Source organism: Myotis myotis, unplaced genomic scaffold, assembly GCF_014108235.1.
Source record: "Myotis myotis isolate mMyoMyo1 unplaced genomic scaffold, mMyoMyo1.p scaffold_m19_p_9, whole genome shotgun sequence".
Taxonomy (NCBI): Eukaryota; Metazoa; Chordata; class Mammalia; order Chiroptera; family Vespertilionidae; genus Myotis; species Myotis myotis.
Genome location: NW_023416401.1, coordinates 5,426,759 through 5,442,023, shown reverse-complemented (window position 1 = coordinate 5,442,023; position 15,265 = coordinate 5,426,759). Strand labels below are relative to the sequence as shown.

The 15,265-nt window shown below is 48.1% G+C and overlaps 1 long non-coding RNA gene across 1 annotated transcript; it reads right to left on the bottom strand.

Moving 5' to 3' along the window:
• Positions 1-1,563: 1,563 nt before the first annotated feature.
• On the bottom strand, positions 1,564-14,056 carry LOC118663536. The gene is made up of 3 exons (XR_004970072.1): positions 13,858-14,056; positions 4,899-4,994; positions 1,564-1,847 (listed from the first exon to the last, which is right to left on the bottom strand). It is a non-coding gene; the product is annotated as an uncharacterized LOC118663536 (long non-coding RNA).
• Positions 14,057-15,265: the final 1,209 nt, after the last annotated feature.

Sequence of the window (15,265 nt, the reverse complement as noted above, 5' to 3'; positions counted from 1 at the left end):
TAGGAATTCTTTCAGGAATGTGGAAACAATCAAGCTACAATGTCTGAAACACCATTGTCTACATACACAGCTGACTTAAATTGTTTTTAAAAACCATGACTTTCAATGTGATTTTCCTGGAAACTATTAAAAATAATTATCTGAATCTAGCTTTTGGCAAAAAAAAAAAAAAAAATCTTTAGCCTTTTAATTTCGTTGCTTCTATATCTTTAAAAGTAATTTTAATTTTATGAATTTCAAATTGTCTTTTTAACATGTCATTTTAACAGTGACAATTTTAGAGCAATCAATTGATTCTGTAGTCCATACTATTTCTTGCGCTAAGCGTCATGCCATCTTAAACACTATTGCTAACTCATTCTGTTTGTTTCTCTCTGGGTATCAGGAGAATTGACTTGTCTAAAAGCCAAGGACAAGCAATAGAGCTGATGGATTTTCAATGATGCACTCACAAAGGCCAATCCACACAATTGTATCAAATATTCAAGCTTTAACTCTATTGCTTTTGCCTCTTAGTTTTGAACAATTCTTCTAACGTTAAAATGATCCCTCTTCCCCCTATCATGTGCCCTAAATTCTTGCTCCCTCCCTGTTATAACTGCCTCTTGCAAGAATATTTGAGACTAGTTCACAGTGGAGTGTAATTGATTGTTTTCAATGTGTGGGCATGGGGATAAAGGCTGTTCCAGTTGAACTGGAAGTTAATCGTTAAGCTAGAAGAATGCCTTTTCTACATAAGAATTTCAGATGTGTGGCTGAGAAAAAGATGTTTCAGTGGAGAAGACTTTCCCATCCTGAAACTCAGCCTATGTCTTCTAGGCCATTAGCCACGGAGCAGGCTAGTCCACCCTGCCTGGGACCCTGTGGCGGCTCTGGGAGAAGAGCCCAGCCTGCATACTTGGTGCCTTCTGATAACACTGCAGGCATTTGCCATCACTTGAAGATTTAGAATTGCAAAGGAACCTTCATGATGCTTTCTTTTCTTCTTTTACTTTATTTGGTCACTCCAGAAAAATCTGTTGACCACCTGCTGTGTGCCCGGATGGATACTAAGTGCTATGAATACAGTTGTGAAGAAGAAGTCCATGGCCTTAAAGGAGATATATCTAATGTGGGGGTCAGGGAATGAGCAGCTAAACTACAATACAATAAGATAAAGGCGTTGTAAATGGGACAGTAGTGGCCTCCGGAAGTATAGAAGAGCTCCTAACCCAGCTTTGGGAGGTCAATGAGGGTGTCCAGAAGGAGGTGATGGTTCAGCCAAGCCCTAAAGGACCAATCAGGGTGAGCCAGGCAAAAAGGAGGAAGAAGAATATACTGAGAAGAGTGAGTGAGCAAAGGCTCTGGGGTTGAGAGTGAGTGTGTTTCATTGGAGGACCACTTCCAAAACAATGAGTGAAGGGGGGGTGAGGGGTCGGGCAAAAGGCAGAGAAGGGAACTGGGAGGGAAATCAAGGCCCAGTCCTGGAGGACTTTGTAAGCCACTATACAGAACTTAAATTTAACTCTGAGGTGATGAGAAACAATTGTAGGATTTTCAACAGAAAAATGACAGAACCAAATATACATCCCAGAAAGTTTATTCTGGCAGCAGCATAGAGATGAGATTGAAGATAGGCAAGCTGGAGCCAGGAAGCCAGTTAGAAGGCTGCAGCAGTAACAAAGGAGAGTGATGCTGGGGCTTGAGCTAAGGTAAGAAAGCTGAGGTGGAGACGAGCACACAGGCACAGCGTTACCAGGTAGTGGGGTCACAGGCTTGATCATTGAGCAGATGGGGTGGTGGTCAGGAAAAGAAGAGTCCAGGATGACAAAGGAACAAAGGGCGTATCACCCCTTGACATGGAAATCCTGAAAAATAAATAGTTGGGTTCAGTTTGGGATCCTAAAGAAAGGATGCTGTGGCCCTAGCCTGTTTGGCTCAGTGGATAGAGCGTCAGCCTGCGGGTCCCTGGTTCAATTCTGGTCAAGGGCACAGAATTGCCAGGGTTGCGGGCTCCATCCCCAGTAGGGGGCGTGCAGGAGGCGGCCGATCAATGATTCTCATCATTGATATATTTCTATCTCTCTCTCTCCCGCTCCCTTCCTCTCTGAAATCAATAAAAATATTTTTAAAAGAAAAGAAAAAGTAAGGCTGCTGTGGGGCGCCGATGTCATGGCCAGCAATAAGAATGGCCCCCCATGGAAGGGCCCGCCCAGACTGTCCACACGTATGTGGTGCCCTGGCTGGGGAAGAGGAGAGAGACTCTCGTTGGAGATGAAGACTTGAGGGTTATCAGCACCTAAACAGTATTTGAATCTCAAGAGTAGATGAATTCCCCATCACCACAGACAGTAAGTAGAATAAGAGGGCCAAGAATCTGAATAAACTCTGCTGTTTACTGAACAGCAAAAGGAGAGAAATCCAAAAAAACACACTCAAGAAAGAGGATCCAGTAAAGCAGAGAAAGGAAAAAGGGAAAAGGTATTTGCAGTTTAGGTAAATTGCCACCAGGTGGAGTGTGGTCTCTAAATTAGAATCTCTTCTCAGAATTTAAAATTCCCGCAAATATCCTGACCTGGTCTGATAAGATGCTTGCACTTCAGAGCTTCCCAAATGAACACATTAGCTTTAGACCTAAATTCTAAATCTCTCCCTTAAAAAATCGTACACAGCATACTACTCTTTGTTATGTCAGGTTCAGACAGGAAGTATTGGAAAGAGCATATTCCCTGAGGCCAGGCCGTTCTGATTGCAACCCACAGGTCCAGGCGTAGCTCTCTGACCTTGTCACTTAGTCTTGCCTTGCCTCCGTTCCTTCATCTGTAAAATGGTGATGGTGGTATTGTGTCACCAATACAGGGCTGCTGGGAGCAGGAGCTACGCAGCGCCCCTGTAGTAGCTGCTGTCCTACAGTCGGCACTCCTTTAATATTATATCTTTGACAGGATTGCAACTGTGACAATCATTTTCACTGCAAGAATTTGCTTTTGCAAGAAGTGCTCCCCAGAAATTCCAGGCTTCCTGAGCCTGTGGAGTTGCCACATCATCAAGAGCCACCAGGAGGCGGTATTGCCTCTTAGGGGATCCTAGGTCTGGGGATCCTGGGTGCTAAGCACCGAGTTCTGTTTTCCAGAACACCACTTTCCATCATGCTAGGATCTTACAAAATAACAGTTGCCACAGAGTAAACCTGAACCACTTTGCATGTGCATATCAACAATCTATAATAATAAAAGGGTAATATGCTAATTAGACTGGATGTCATTCTGGACATCCTTCTGGATGAAGCCAGGACCAGAGGGAAGCTGCCCAGGTCCCGGGTGCCTGCCAGCAGCCAGAGGAGGGAAGCCCGGGTCCTGGATGCCAGGAAAGCCGGTGCCAGCAGCCGGGGGAAAGAAGGCCTACTTTTGCACGAATTTCGTGCATTGGGCCTCTAGTCTATATTATAAAAGGCAGTGGCCATAACGCCGTAATGCCGTAATGACCAAACGACTGGTCACCAGGAGGTGCACTGATGGGTCTCAGTGCGCGGCGGGTCTGGGGTCTCGCACGATTTCATGCGCTGGGCCTCTAGTAATATATATGATTTGAAACAAACCTTAATGAAAAGAGCGACTTAGGTACACATCACATACCTTCCTGATTCCCTTAAACTGTTTTTAATTATTTCTTAATCTAACCTGGGTTTTCATTCCCTCACATTAATTGCAATTCATTCTTATGTTTGCAGAAAACGAATAGCCCGTGGGCCGCGTGCTTAACCTTAGAGTTTGGCAGTGCTGTCCATGGAAAAAGCCCTTGGTCCTTTTCACCTGCTGGCGGATTAAGTCCCTCATTAAGTGGCTTAGGCAAGCCACTTCAGCCAGTGCTTGTAAGAAAACCTTGGCATCGGGATGCGATTTCAGAGCCTGGCCCTCTTCCGCTGCCTGCCTTTGTCCGCGCTGAGAAAGAAAACACTCACTGGCCCTCTGAGCCCCGTGACCCTTGACTGCTACTGAAAGCCTGGTTGCCCGAGCTACGCTGGCTCCTGCGCAGGCCCCTGGTTTCGTGCTGGCCACTGCCGCCCCCCAGCGGGCAGGCGCTCTGGGGGGGGGGGGGGGGACTGCTTTCACCGGCCAGGGTGGGGGCGGGGTGCTTGGTGAGCTGCAGTGCTCGGCCTCCTGGACCCAGGTAAGCCTTTCCCCTACAGCTGGCAAACATGTTCTTTTCTTCTTCTCAAACTTTTAAACAATTCTGAATGCTAAACAATAAAAAAAATATATTTTTAAATATATATATATATATATATATTTGAATTTTTACAGAGAGGAAGGGAGAGGGATAAAGAGTTAGAAACATCGATGAGAGAGAAACATCGATCAGCTGCTTCCTGCACACTCCCTACTGGGGATATGCCCACAACCAAGGTACATGCCCTTGACCGGAATCGAACCTGGGACCCTTGCATCCGCAGGCTGATGCTCTATCCACTGAGCCAAACCGGTTAGGGCAATAAAAAATATTTTAAAACAACTTTTTAAAGCATTGTTTTTCTAAAGGCGGTGAAACTACTCTGATACTGCATGGCAGATTCCTGTCCTTACACATTTGTCCAGCCCCCAGCAGGTACACCACCACGGAGAACCCTAATGGAAGCTACCGTGTGGCCCTTGGGTGGTAACAGCATGTCCGTGTAGTTCATTCACTGTAACAGACACCCCTCTGGTGCAGGATAAGGACAGTGGGGGAGGCTGTGCCGGGTGGGGACAGCGGGTACATGGGGACTCGGTACTCCCTGCTCAATTTAACTGTGAACCTAGAACTGCTCTTTTTAAAAAGCCTATGTTCACTGTCATTGGTATGAGTTTCTGCCTGTGATGTCGGTCCTCAAGGCATCCAGGAAGGAGGAAACAGGAGGCACGCTGTGTGAGTAGGTTTACCAGATGGCTATCGAGCACCGACTTCGTACTGGAGAGTGTGCAATGGGAACACCCCGCCCGTGAGCCAGACGGACCCAGCTCCTGCCCTCAGGAATCCTGTAGTTGAAAGAAAGGAAAAGAAATAAACTAAGTCACCCAACTAAATGCTTCATTTCACTGTGGTAAATGCGAAGAATGTGCTATGAGAGCGTTCCCCGGGGTGCAGCTAGAAAGGGCTATTTCTCTTCCCTTGGCATTTGTTCCCACTCCTTCTTCAACATCAACATGCTGAGTAGTTAGAGGTTAGTGCAATTGGGTAGCTGAGTTAGTGCAGTGGTATCAGTTCATCACCTCTTCCTCCACCCAAGCCTCTTAGCCCCAGAGAGCTGGAGGGTTGCTACTGTGAGCATCTTTGAGGTGACGCTTGTGTAGACTTCACCTGGTTCTCTCCAAAAAGGCAATGCTGCAGTTCCAAAGGCCCCCAGACCCATCTCACACCAGTCAGGATGGCTGTATATTTTATTTTTTTTAAATAGGAAATTGTAAGTGTTGACAGGGATGCAAAGAAGTTGGAGCCTTTGTGTATTGTTGGTAGGAATATAAAATGGTATCGCTGCTATGAAAAATAGTATTAAAGTTATTCAAAAAAATTAATAGATTTGCCATATGATCCAGCAATTCCACTTCGGGGTGTGCACCTAAAGAATTGAAAATGGATCTCAAAGAGGTGTTTGTACATCCATATTCGTGGCAGCATTATTCAGGACAGATAAAACATAGACACAATCCTACTGTCTACCAATGGGTGAATGGTAAGCAATATATGTTATACACTTAACAGTGGTCAGCAAACTCATTAGTCAACAGAGCCAAATATCAACAGTATAACGATTGAGATTTCTTTTGAGAGCCAAATTTTTTAAACTTAAACTATATAGGTAGGTACATTGTTATTAACTTAATTAGGGTACTCCTAAGGCTTAGGAAGAGCCACACTCAAGGGCCAAAGAGCCCATGTGGCTCGCAAGCCACAGTTTGCCGACCAAGGCAACTAGTACATACAATGGATTATTATTCAGCCTTAAAAATGACCCTGAGGGCATTATGCTAAGTGAAATACGCCAATCACAAAAAGACAACTACCGTATGATTTCACTCATCTGAGGTATCTAGAACAGTCAAATTCATAGAGACAGGAAGTAGAAGAGTGGTTGTCGGGCTTTGAGGGGAGGGAGCAATGGGGAAGGATTGTTTAGTGTGTATAGAGTTTAGTTTTGCAAGATTATAAATTCTGGAGGTGGGTGTGGTGATGGTTGGATGACAATATGAATGTGCTTAACTCCCGTGAATTGCACACTTAAAAATGTTTAAGATAGCAAATGTTTTCTTATGTGTATCTTACCACAATAAAAATAACTGGGGAGTGAAGCATCCGGAAGGCGAGACATTACTACCTTCTTTAGCTGCCCTGTCAAGTTTTTAACCCGCTTACTCACAAACCCGGTGTGGCAAACTGTGAAACCAGGCGGAAGGTGACCAAGTGCTTTCGTCATCTTGGTCCTCTATTCTCTCCTGCCCTCTGCCTCTCCTAGAGTAATTGTTTACTTGGTGAGTCAGAGAAAGGTGAGCATGCAGGATGTATTAAACAATGGGAACAGGGATCTTGAGATAGTGTGCCCCAGATTTAGCAATCCCCACCAGTTGAGAAGACAAGGGTGTGAAGAAATGGAAACTCACATCCGTGGCCAGTGGGAGATCCGCTGAGAGAACCATAAGAGAGAGAGGCACCACCTTCCAGCAAAACAAAATCATCTCTAACTGTTGACCAAGCCATTCTACCTCTGGAACGTTTTGTTGTGTTGTTGTTGTTAGAAATGCAAGTGGGCAAAGACACATCCATCAGGATGGAATGCCAATTGCAGCACAATTTAATACAACAAAAAGCAATAGATAGCCCGAGTGTCCATTACTCAAAGAATGGTTAAATAAATGATGGCACATCCATACAATAAAGTACTACGCACTTCTCAAAAGAGCACGAGGTAGGACTATATAAACCGAGTGGAAATAAGTCTATGATATAGAAAGTAAAACCAGTAAGTAGCAAGACGCTATGTCTAAAATCTCATAGCATTTAAAAGCACAATGTTCACATGTGTTTGTATGGGTATTTTTAAAAGTCTGGAAGGCTGTGCAGATGACTAAAGGAGCCTATCCCTAGGGAATGAAATGCCTTTTTCTTTAGATGACATATTTTTATTTGCTTTGACTATTGCTTGTGATGAGTATGTATCAGTAAGAAGAAATTATTTTAATAAAGTAATTTTTACATTTGAGCTGCTACAGACCAGGCTGGGAATAGTAGACTCATCCTTAATATTGATACTTGTTCTGTGACGGTTCACAGGTTTGATGGGAAACAGCCCCTTCCTGTTCAGGCCCCCTTTCCCGCACCCGGCATTCTGTATGAAAGGATGTCTGAGGATCGTGGAGACAAGAAGGTAGAAGAGAATGACAGGGCAAGACGGGGAGGTGGAAAGGAAAGTAAGAACCTGCCCAAATGAAAAGCAGTCATTAACACTGTGTATGTGGAGTATTTATGATACGGTAAAACATATTAAAAAACAGAATTCAAAGATGTTTCATTTGTATGATCATAACTAGAAAAGAGACAATCATTTGGCAAAGGTCTGGGGGTGCAGGGTGGAGAGCGTCCATGGAGGAAAAGGGGGAACATCTGTAATATTTTCAATAATAAAGATCATTTTTTTTTTAATCAAAGAAGTAAATGGACTCCCCCAGCCTCCAATAGGGACCCTGGAGGAAAGTAAACAAATGCCAACCATGGTAGACCAGAGAGCCCGGGCTGTGAGGCGGGATTTTTTACTTCCTCACGTTCTACATTTTGTTAAATGAGCGGATCATTGGTCGTGTAAACAACCACACGTTTATTTGAGATGTGTTATCACTCCCAACACTTCACCCTCCCCAGTACCACCAGAGGCACAGCTCCCAGCACAGGGCACAGGCGTGCCTAGCTCTAAACTCATTTCCACAGCCTGTGTGTCTCGATTCTGAGAAGCCCATCAAGTTCAGAGCTTCTGTCCGCAGCAGGACAACCTGAGGATCCCATGCTTTCCCCAAGGACTCCAGGGCGGGGCAGTACCATCCGTGGCTGTCAGGCCTGGGACTCCGAGGACATTTCATAATGTGCGTTCAGCGTCCTCAGAACCTCAGGGTGAGAGCCCAGGACATGATGGAAAAGGGTCTTTGCTGCTTACATGTTATCTGGAAAGCTGACGTGAGAAACCACGCGTGTTTAACAAAAGCCATCTCTGGCCCTCTCATGCGGCTTCGGGCCTACTGAATGGCCCTCCCTGGCCGGAGGCCCTCGCACCCTGCTGTCTGGTGAGCATTTGTGTTGGAGGCCTGTCTTGGTTTCGTTTGTTTGCTCACAGCCCCCAGCTGGGCAGGCTCCCTCTCTCATTTCTCGTAACATTTTTTGAAAGAACGGGGCCTCTGATGCAGGGCCTCACAATGAGGTCTCGGGTTCCCTGTGAAATGGGAAGTTTTCAGCACCGAGGGGAGCCGAGAGCGGGGAGGGGCGCCGGCTCCCTCTGACCTGTCAAAGCCCCAAGGATGTCACTCGGGTCCCGTAGGTCAGGTTTCTCGGAAACTGCCGCACACTCAGGAGAAGAAGTGCTCGTCGTTTTCTAACATCAAAACCTAAGGAGTCGCCGAAACCGGTTTGGCTCAGTGGATAGAGCGTGGGCCTGCGGACTGAAGGGTCCCAGGTTCGATTCCGGTCGGGGGCATGTACCTGGGTTGCGGGCACTTCCCCGGTGGGGGATGTGCAGGAGGCAGCTGATCGATGTTTCTCTCTCCTCGATGTTTCTAACTCTCTATCTCTCTCTCTTCCTCTCTGTAAAAAATCAATAAAATATGTTTAAAAAAAAAAAAAAAAACGAGTCAGGCCAGCAGCTGCCAGGTTCTTCCTGAAAGCGTGTCACAAGGGCAAGTTCAATCCCTAACCATCTCCTTCAACACTCACCCCTGCGCTTTAGAATCCCCTCCACATCCAGACCTGAAGATCTCTGGGTATTTGGTTTGACTGATGTTTCTTTATCTTGAAATAATAAGTGCTAGTTTCTCTGTGCTAAACTGTCTCCCCCTGTTATCAGAGTTCAAAGTGTCACTATTGCTGTTTGGTTTTGCTTTGCTTTATTTTATTTTATATTTATGTATTTATTGCTGCAAAAGCTTTATTGTTTCATGCGGTCCGATGCATGGGAGAGGGCTCCAGGGTGGTTAAAAGGATGCCTACTGGTTCTAGAGAGAGGCTCAGGCAGAAGCCAGACACCAGGGGGTGCAGAGGGGCCCCTCAGAGGCCTCTGGGCTCCACAGGCTCCTGGTCGTGCTTGAGGGGGAGCCTTTCCAAGAGACACTCGCCCAGCCCAGCCTGGGGCCTAGCAGCCTGGAGGTGAGTCAGGTGTCACCCGTCTTCCTGATGAGTTTCACCTCCTCGCCCCGGAAGTGATTCTCCCGGAAGTCACAGAGATAGTTTAGCATCTTTAAGAGACGCTGCCCTCACGCTTCTTCTCCACCAACTGGCGGAGGTCACACGGTCACAGTGGAAACTGAAGCCCAGAGAGAGGTAGGTGTGGGCCCCGCAGAGGAGCTGGCCAGGTGGTGATGGCAGCCTCCACCTCGGGGAATAATTCCGACAAATTTGGGCTCTCATGGTTGGGGGCAATAAGGAGTTCAGGTCAAAAACCGGTGTTGGCTGCTCTCAGAGGCTGAGGATGGCTGAGGTCGTTCCGGAGGTGGGCATTGGGAAAGAGGTTGGAGGGAGGCCAGAGGCTGGAGGAAGGGGTGTCCCTGGTCCGTTCTGTCCAAACACTGTTGAAGCAAGAGGCAGATTCGGAACTAACCAGGGCACTGCCTGCTTTGCTTTATTTTATTTTTTTAATTCTTTATTGCTTAAAGTATTACATGAGTCTCCTTTTTCCCCCATTGACCTCTTCCTGGTCACTCCCATCCCCCAGCACATGCCTCCACCCCCCTAGAGTCTGTGTCCATGGATTATACTCATCTGCATGCATACAAGTCCTTTGGCTGCTCTCTCACCCCCCCACCCTGCCTTCCCTCTGAGGTTGGGCGGTCTATTTGATGCTTTATTTTAAAAATACTTGACTTGTAGCAACTCAAGGGAATAGGAGGAGAGAGTTTATAGTGACCATGAGCCATGAGCTTCATCCTATATAATAAAACCCTAATATGCAAATCGACTGAATGGCAGAATGACCAGTCGTTATGTTGCACACTGACCACCTGGAGGAAGACGCTCAGTGCAGGAGCTGCCCCCTGGTGGTCAGTGCACTTCCACAGGCGGAGCGCCTCTCAGCCAGAAGCCGGGCTCACGGCTGGCGAAAGCAGTGGCATTAGCGGGAGCCTCTTCTGCCTCCACGGCAGCACTAAGGACCCCACAGGGAGCGGGCCTAAGCCGGCAGGTGAACATCCCCCGAGGGGTCCTGGACTGTGATAGGGCACTGGCCAGGCTGAGAGGCCCTCCCCACCCCCCACCAGTGCACAAATGTCATACACCAGGCCTCTGGTATAAATATAACGTGTTTTGTTTTTAATTTAATTTTCCCAGCAATGTAATATTTCTATAGATGAGGAAAGTGATGCTCAAAAATAGATGCTGGTTGTTCCAGTAGGAATAGTTTCCCCCATTTTATTAAAAACTGGGGCTCAGAGAGGTTAGCTATTTGCTTAACATCATGTGGCTTGCTGAAGAGAGATAGGATTTACCCCAAGTCTGTCTGTCTCCCAGCTCTTGCTTGCTAGGCTTCTTTGAGTCCCTAACAGGAACACGTCGATGAGATGGTGTCACAATCATTCTCCTTTTATTCAGTTACTTTTTATTTATTTCTATTAATGTCAGAGAGGAAGGGAGAGGGAGAGAGAGAGAAACATCCATGATGGGAGAGAGAATCATCAATCGGCTGCCTCCTGCATGCCCCACACTGGGGATCGAACCCTCAACTCAGGCATGTGCCCTGACCAGCAATCAGACCATGACCTCCTGGTTCATAGATCAGTGCTCAACCACTGAGCCACACCGGCTGGGCCATTCTCATTGTATAGGTGGGAAAATACGGTTTAGAGAAGTTAAGTAACTTGTCCACAAGTCTACTGAGTGAGCTACAGAAGATATGGTGACCCAGGCGGTCTGACTTTCTGAACCGCTTCATGGACTGTGTCCCCAGAAACACTCTTAAAGAATCTGCTCCAATAAAAACAAGGGAGAAAGGGCCTTAGGTGTGCAAGGTACAAAATGCTAATTTCCAAAACAGTGAGAGGAAGAGAGAAGCAAAAGGAACTGGCTGTGACGCGAGGCTTGGCCACGGAGCTTGGGCTCCTCCACAAATACGGTACAAACCCTTCCTTGGTATTCCCAGGAGGGCCCGTGGGCACCTGGTCATTTCTCCTGGCTGTTGCCCAGGAAACCTCGCAGCTTCCGAGCCAGGAGGCCAGAGCTGTGTGGGGGAGGCCGCTGTGCATGGCGGGGTGGGCGGCCGAGGCTCAGCCAGGCCTGCGGTTTGGGGTGGGCTCACTCGTGCGGTGTTCTGGGGGTGCGCGGTGTTCTGGGTCCGGGGAGAGCTCTGTCCAATGAAGGAGGGAGCCATCCTCCACACGGGGGCCAGGCCACTGCCCCATGTAGGGAGGGCACGGCGGTGCCAGTTCATAGCGGGGATGGTTCTGCGCCCATCTGCGTGCGCCCAGGCCCCTCTGCCCATGGTGAGCAATGGCGAGGCCTCTGCAGGCACCCGGACCGACCGGGCGGGGCTGCCCTGCTGGAGGAGATCAGCCACAGCTTAGCTACCTCGGAGCCTCAGAGGAAGCAAAAGCAGGTCCCCGTGTAAACCTACACCCTGGGAATGTGCGACCCAATTTCTCTCCGGCTTTGTCTGAGCAATTAAGAGACGAGATAAGAAACTGTGAGAAGGAGCCGTGTTTTGAATGTCGGCCGCAGCTCGTTGCCAAGAATAAGACAAAGCAGAGCTCAGGCAGGAGGCCGAGCGGGAGGAGGCAGGTCCTGGTGGGGACGTGTGAGATCGATGGCCTCCAGCTCCTGCGCTTCACAACAAGGCCACCCGCCCGAGTGCCTCCTGGGGAGACGGGTGCAGTGTTTCCTCCCGGTGGGAGGTGAGGAGGCAGCCGGAGAGAGCGCGCCTCATTACGCAGAGGAGCCCGCGTAAGGCCGCTCTTCGCCACCGCCGGGGTCCTTCCGAGAAGGCGGGTGGTGAAGGGGGCCAAGGGCCAGCGGCCCTTCATCTCATAAAACCCGACTACCTGCAACAGGTGCACCAGCACAGACACTCCGCGGAGCCATCGAGACCTGCGGAAAGCAAGCTCCCCGAGCTGCAGGTGATGTGGCTGCCGGCTAATGATGGTATTAATTATACGGGGAACACTGCAATGCGCTCATAAAATGGGTGTCTGCACCCTCATCATTTAGCATCTCATGCCATGATGATAAAGCAATCATGACAGGATAACAAACAAGCTTCCTGTTTATTTCTTTCCCTCGCTGAGAACTAGACTTTGAAAGTCAAATCACAAAGTTTGGAGAAAGTGGGTAGAGACGTGATGTCGGCAGTGGAGAGAGCAAGGAAGAGATCAGATGGATGGATGGGGGGGAAAAGACTTATTTCCTATGATAAATACTCTCCTAAAGTGAGATCAGAACGAAGGTGGCAATTTCCCCTGGCTGGTCATAGTAGCATTCTGTTGGTATGTTTAAAAATACCCAAACCAGACGATCAATGTTGATGCTTCTCTCTCGTTGGTGTTTCTCTCTCTACCTCTCCCTTCCTCTCGCTCTAAAAAACCAATACAAAATGGGGTTTTTTAACTGCTCAAACTGCGCTGGCCAGTGTGGGCCACTCGTTTGGTTGGAACATTGTCCCATACACAGAAAGGCCACAGGTTCGATCCTGGGGCAGGGCACGTACCTAGGTTTCAGGTTCGATCCCCAGTCCAGGCATGTGCTGGAGGCAATCCATCAATCTCTCTCTCTCTCTCTCTCTCTCTCTCTCTCTCTCTCTCTCTCTCTCTCTCTCTCTCTCCCTGTCTCAAAAAGAAAAGAAAATGTTCTTGGGTGAGGATTAAAAAAGAGAGACGTATTCGATGGTATGTGGCATATCTCCATAAAGCTGTTACCGAACGTACACTACATTTTTTTAATGCCCAGAGCCTTTGGAAGAACAGCACCTTCAGAGGGCCGTGGAGGCCGGGTGCACGCTGGGAAGGAACATGAGGTCGCTGTCATGCACACGCAGCACCTGTCACTCCTAGGACTGCTCAAGGTCCCGCCGTTCACAGGCCCGAGGCTGAGCAGGGCAGGCGGTGGGAGGTGGAACGCGGGCGGGAAGGAGCTGGGAGGGTGGAAACTGCCAGGGAGAGCACGAGGGCAGGAAGGGGTGGGTGGAGGAGCAGGAGGGCGCGTCCGGAGAGAATCCAGGCAGCGACACACCCACCAGCACCAGTGCCAAGAGCCGGCCAAGATCCTTATCATGGCAGTTTAGTAAATTGCGCCTCATAAAAATTAAGGGCAATTGGGAAGGAGGACTGGGGACCCGGGCAGCAAGGCGTGGCAAAGCCTGACTTACCCGGAGTCCTGAAACAACCTCTCAGGAGAGGGTCTACCCACAGTGCCCTGCCTGCTGTCACCCGGCAGAAACCCCCCGAGGGCCGGCCATGCAGCTGCCTCCCGCCTGCCCGCTTGCTTCCTCGGCATTTCTCAACGCCGAGCCCTGCTCAGTCAGTGTGTTGATAGGTGCAGTTTTCAAAACATTGGCAAGTCCTCATTGCGGTGACTCAACTGCCTGTTTGTTTGTGTCTAATGGAGAGGAGGAAGCAAATACTCTTTTCTATTTCAAAGAAAAAAGGAATAATTTGATTATTGACTCACCCTTGATTGCTCCTGGAGTACTGTCCCTGGGACCAGGGCAGGGAGTCACCGCAGGTGTGGATAAGTTACAGTATTGGTGCACAGATCCGGTCTCAACTGGTTCCTCAGGTTAGGGAGGTGAGGGTGAACACCAAACTGGCAAAGGTAGGTGGTGGATGAATGTGGAAAACCCTTTACGTCAGATTCCCAGGAATTCAGAAATGGTGATAAATCTAACCTGGAGGAAATTCACCTTTCATTTATTTCTTTTAAATGGCAGGGAAATTAATAATGTGCAAAAGCATTGGAGAAAACACTGTTTGATCTACCGAGGCAAGCGGTGCCTCACCTTGCTCCGGCATCAACAGCCACACGCGTCTGTTTCAAATGGGCACATCGTGGCCTATATTTCATAAGCACGGTCGTGAACTCAGCCAGTGGTAGACTGTTTTTCTTTTTTTAAATTTGAACCATCCATCTTTCATGTATAAAGTAAAATAAAAATCAGGTAGGTAGAATTCCTTGTTAATTTAAAAGCATATACTCTAGACTCATATGCAGTATGTGTGTTGCTATGTTCTGAGATTAAATTTGTATTTAGCTGAAGGTCACCTCATTCTGGAACCTTGAACACTGTATCACAAGGAACAAAGTCATTTTATTCGGGAGACTCCCAAGTTCCCTGACCTTTGGTGTAGATAACTTGTGGGTTAAAAGATGGCATCGTCCTCTGGAACCCCGTCTTCTCTGTTCCCCTCGAGTATTTCCACAGAACCAGGCATCAGGATGAATCAGGGTGATTGTATTTCCTGAGTAGTCAAAGGAACAGCCAGTAGGACAGAGGTTTGGCTCCATCTTCACATCTTACATCTATACCTACAGCAAAATCCTCCACACCACTGATAAGATGTGTCACCTCTCTTCTCTATGGAGTTGCCCAGTCACCCCCTGGCCTATTCGATTCTGGAAGGTACGTGTGATCAGAAAGCTGCCCCTGAGCCATCCCACACATGAGAGTTCAAGAAGGAGAGCAGAAGTCCTCTCTCTGGCCACCCAGTGTTGCCTTGACTCACTCAGCCAGGTTCGCTGACTCATTTGTTCTATGAATACTAACTGGGTTCTCCTTCATGGGAATCAGAGGAGAAAGGAGTTGGACTCCCTTCGCCCTGGGGCCTGTGCATCTGGAGGTTCTGGGTTTGGGGAGGGAATGTGAAGCCAGATTTGCACGGAAGCAAACATCACCTAAGTCTGTCAGAAAAATAGAAAAACAGATATGCCTGTTTTCTATCTTTTTTATTAGGCAGTGAAGATGGGTGGAGAGGGAGAGAAACTCACTCCTCTCTGGGATTAACTCAAAAAGCCTTTCAAGGAGATGGGAGCTGAGAGGGGTTTGCAAGGTTGTTTTCAACTCGAGATCAAGGGGAGCTGG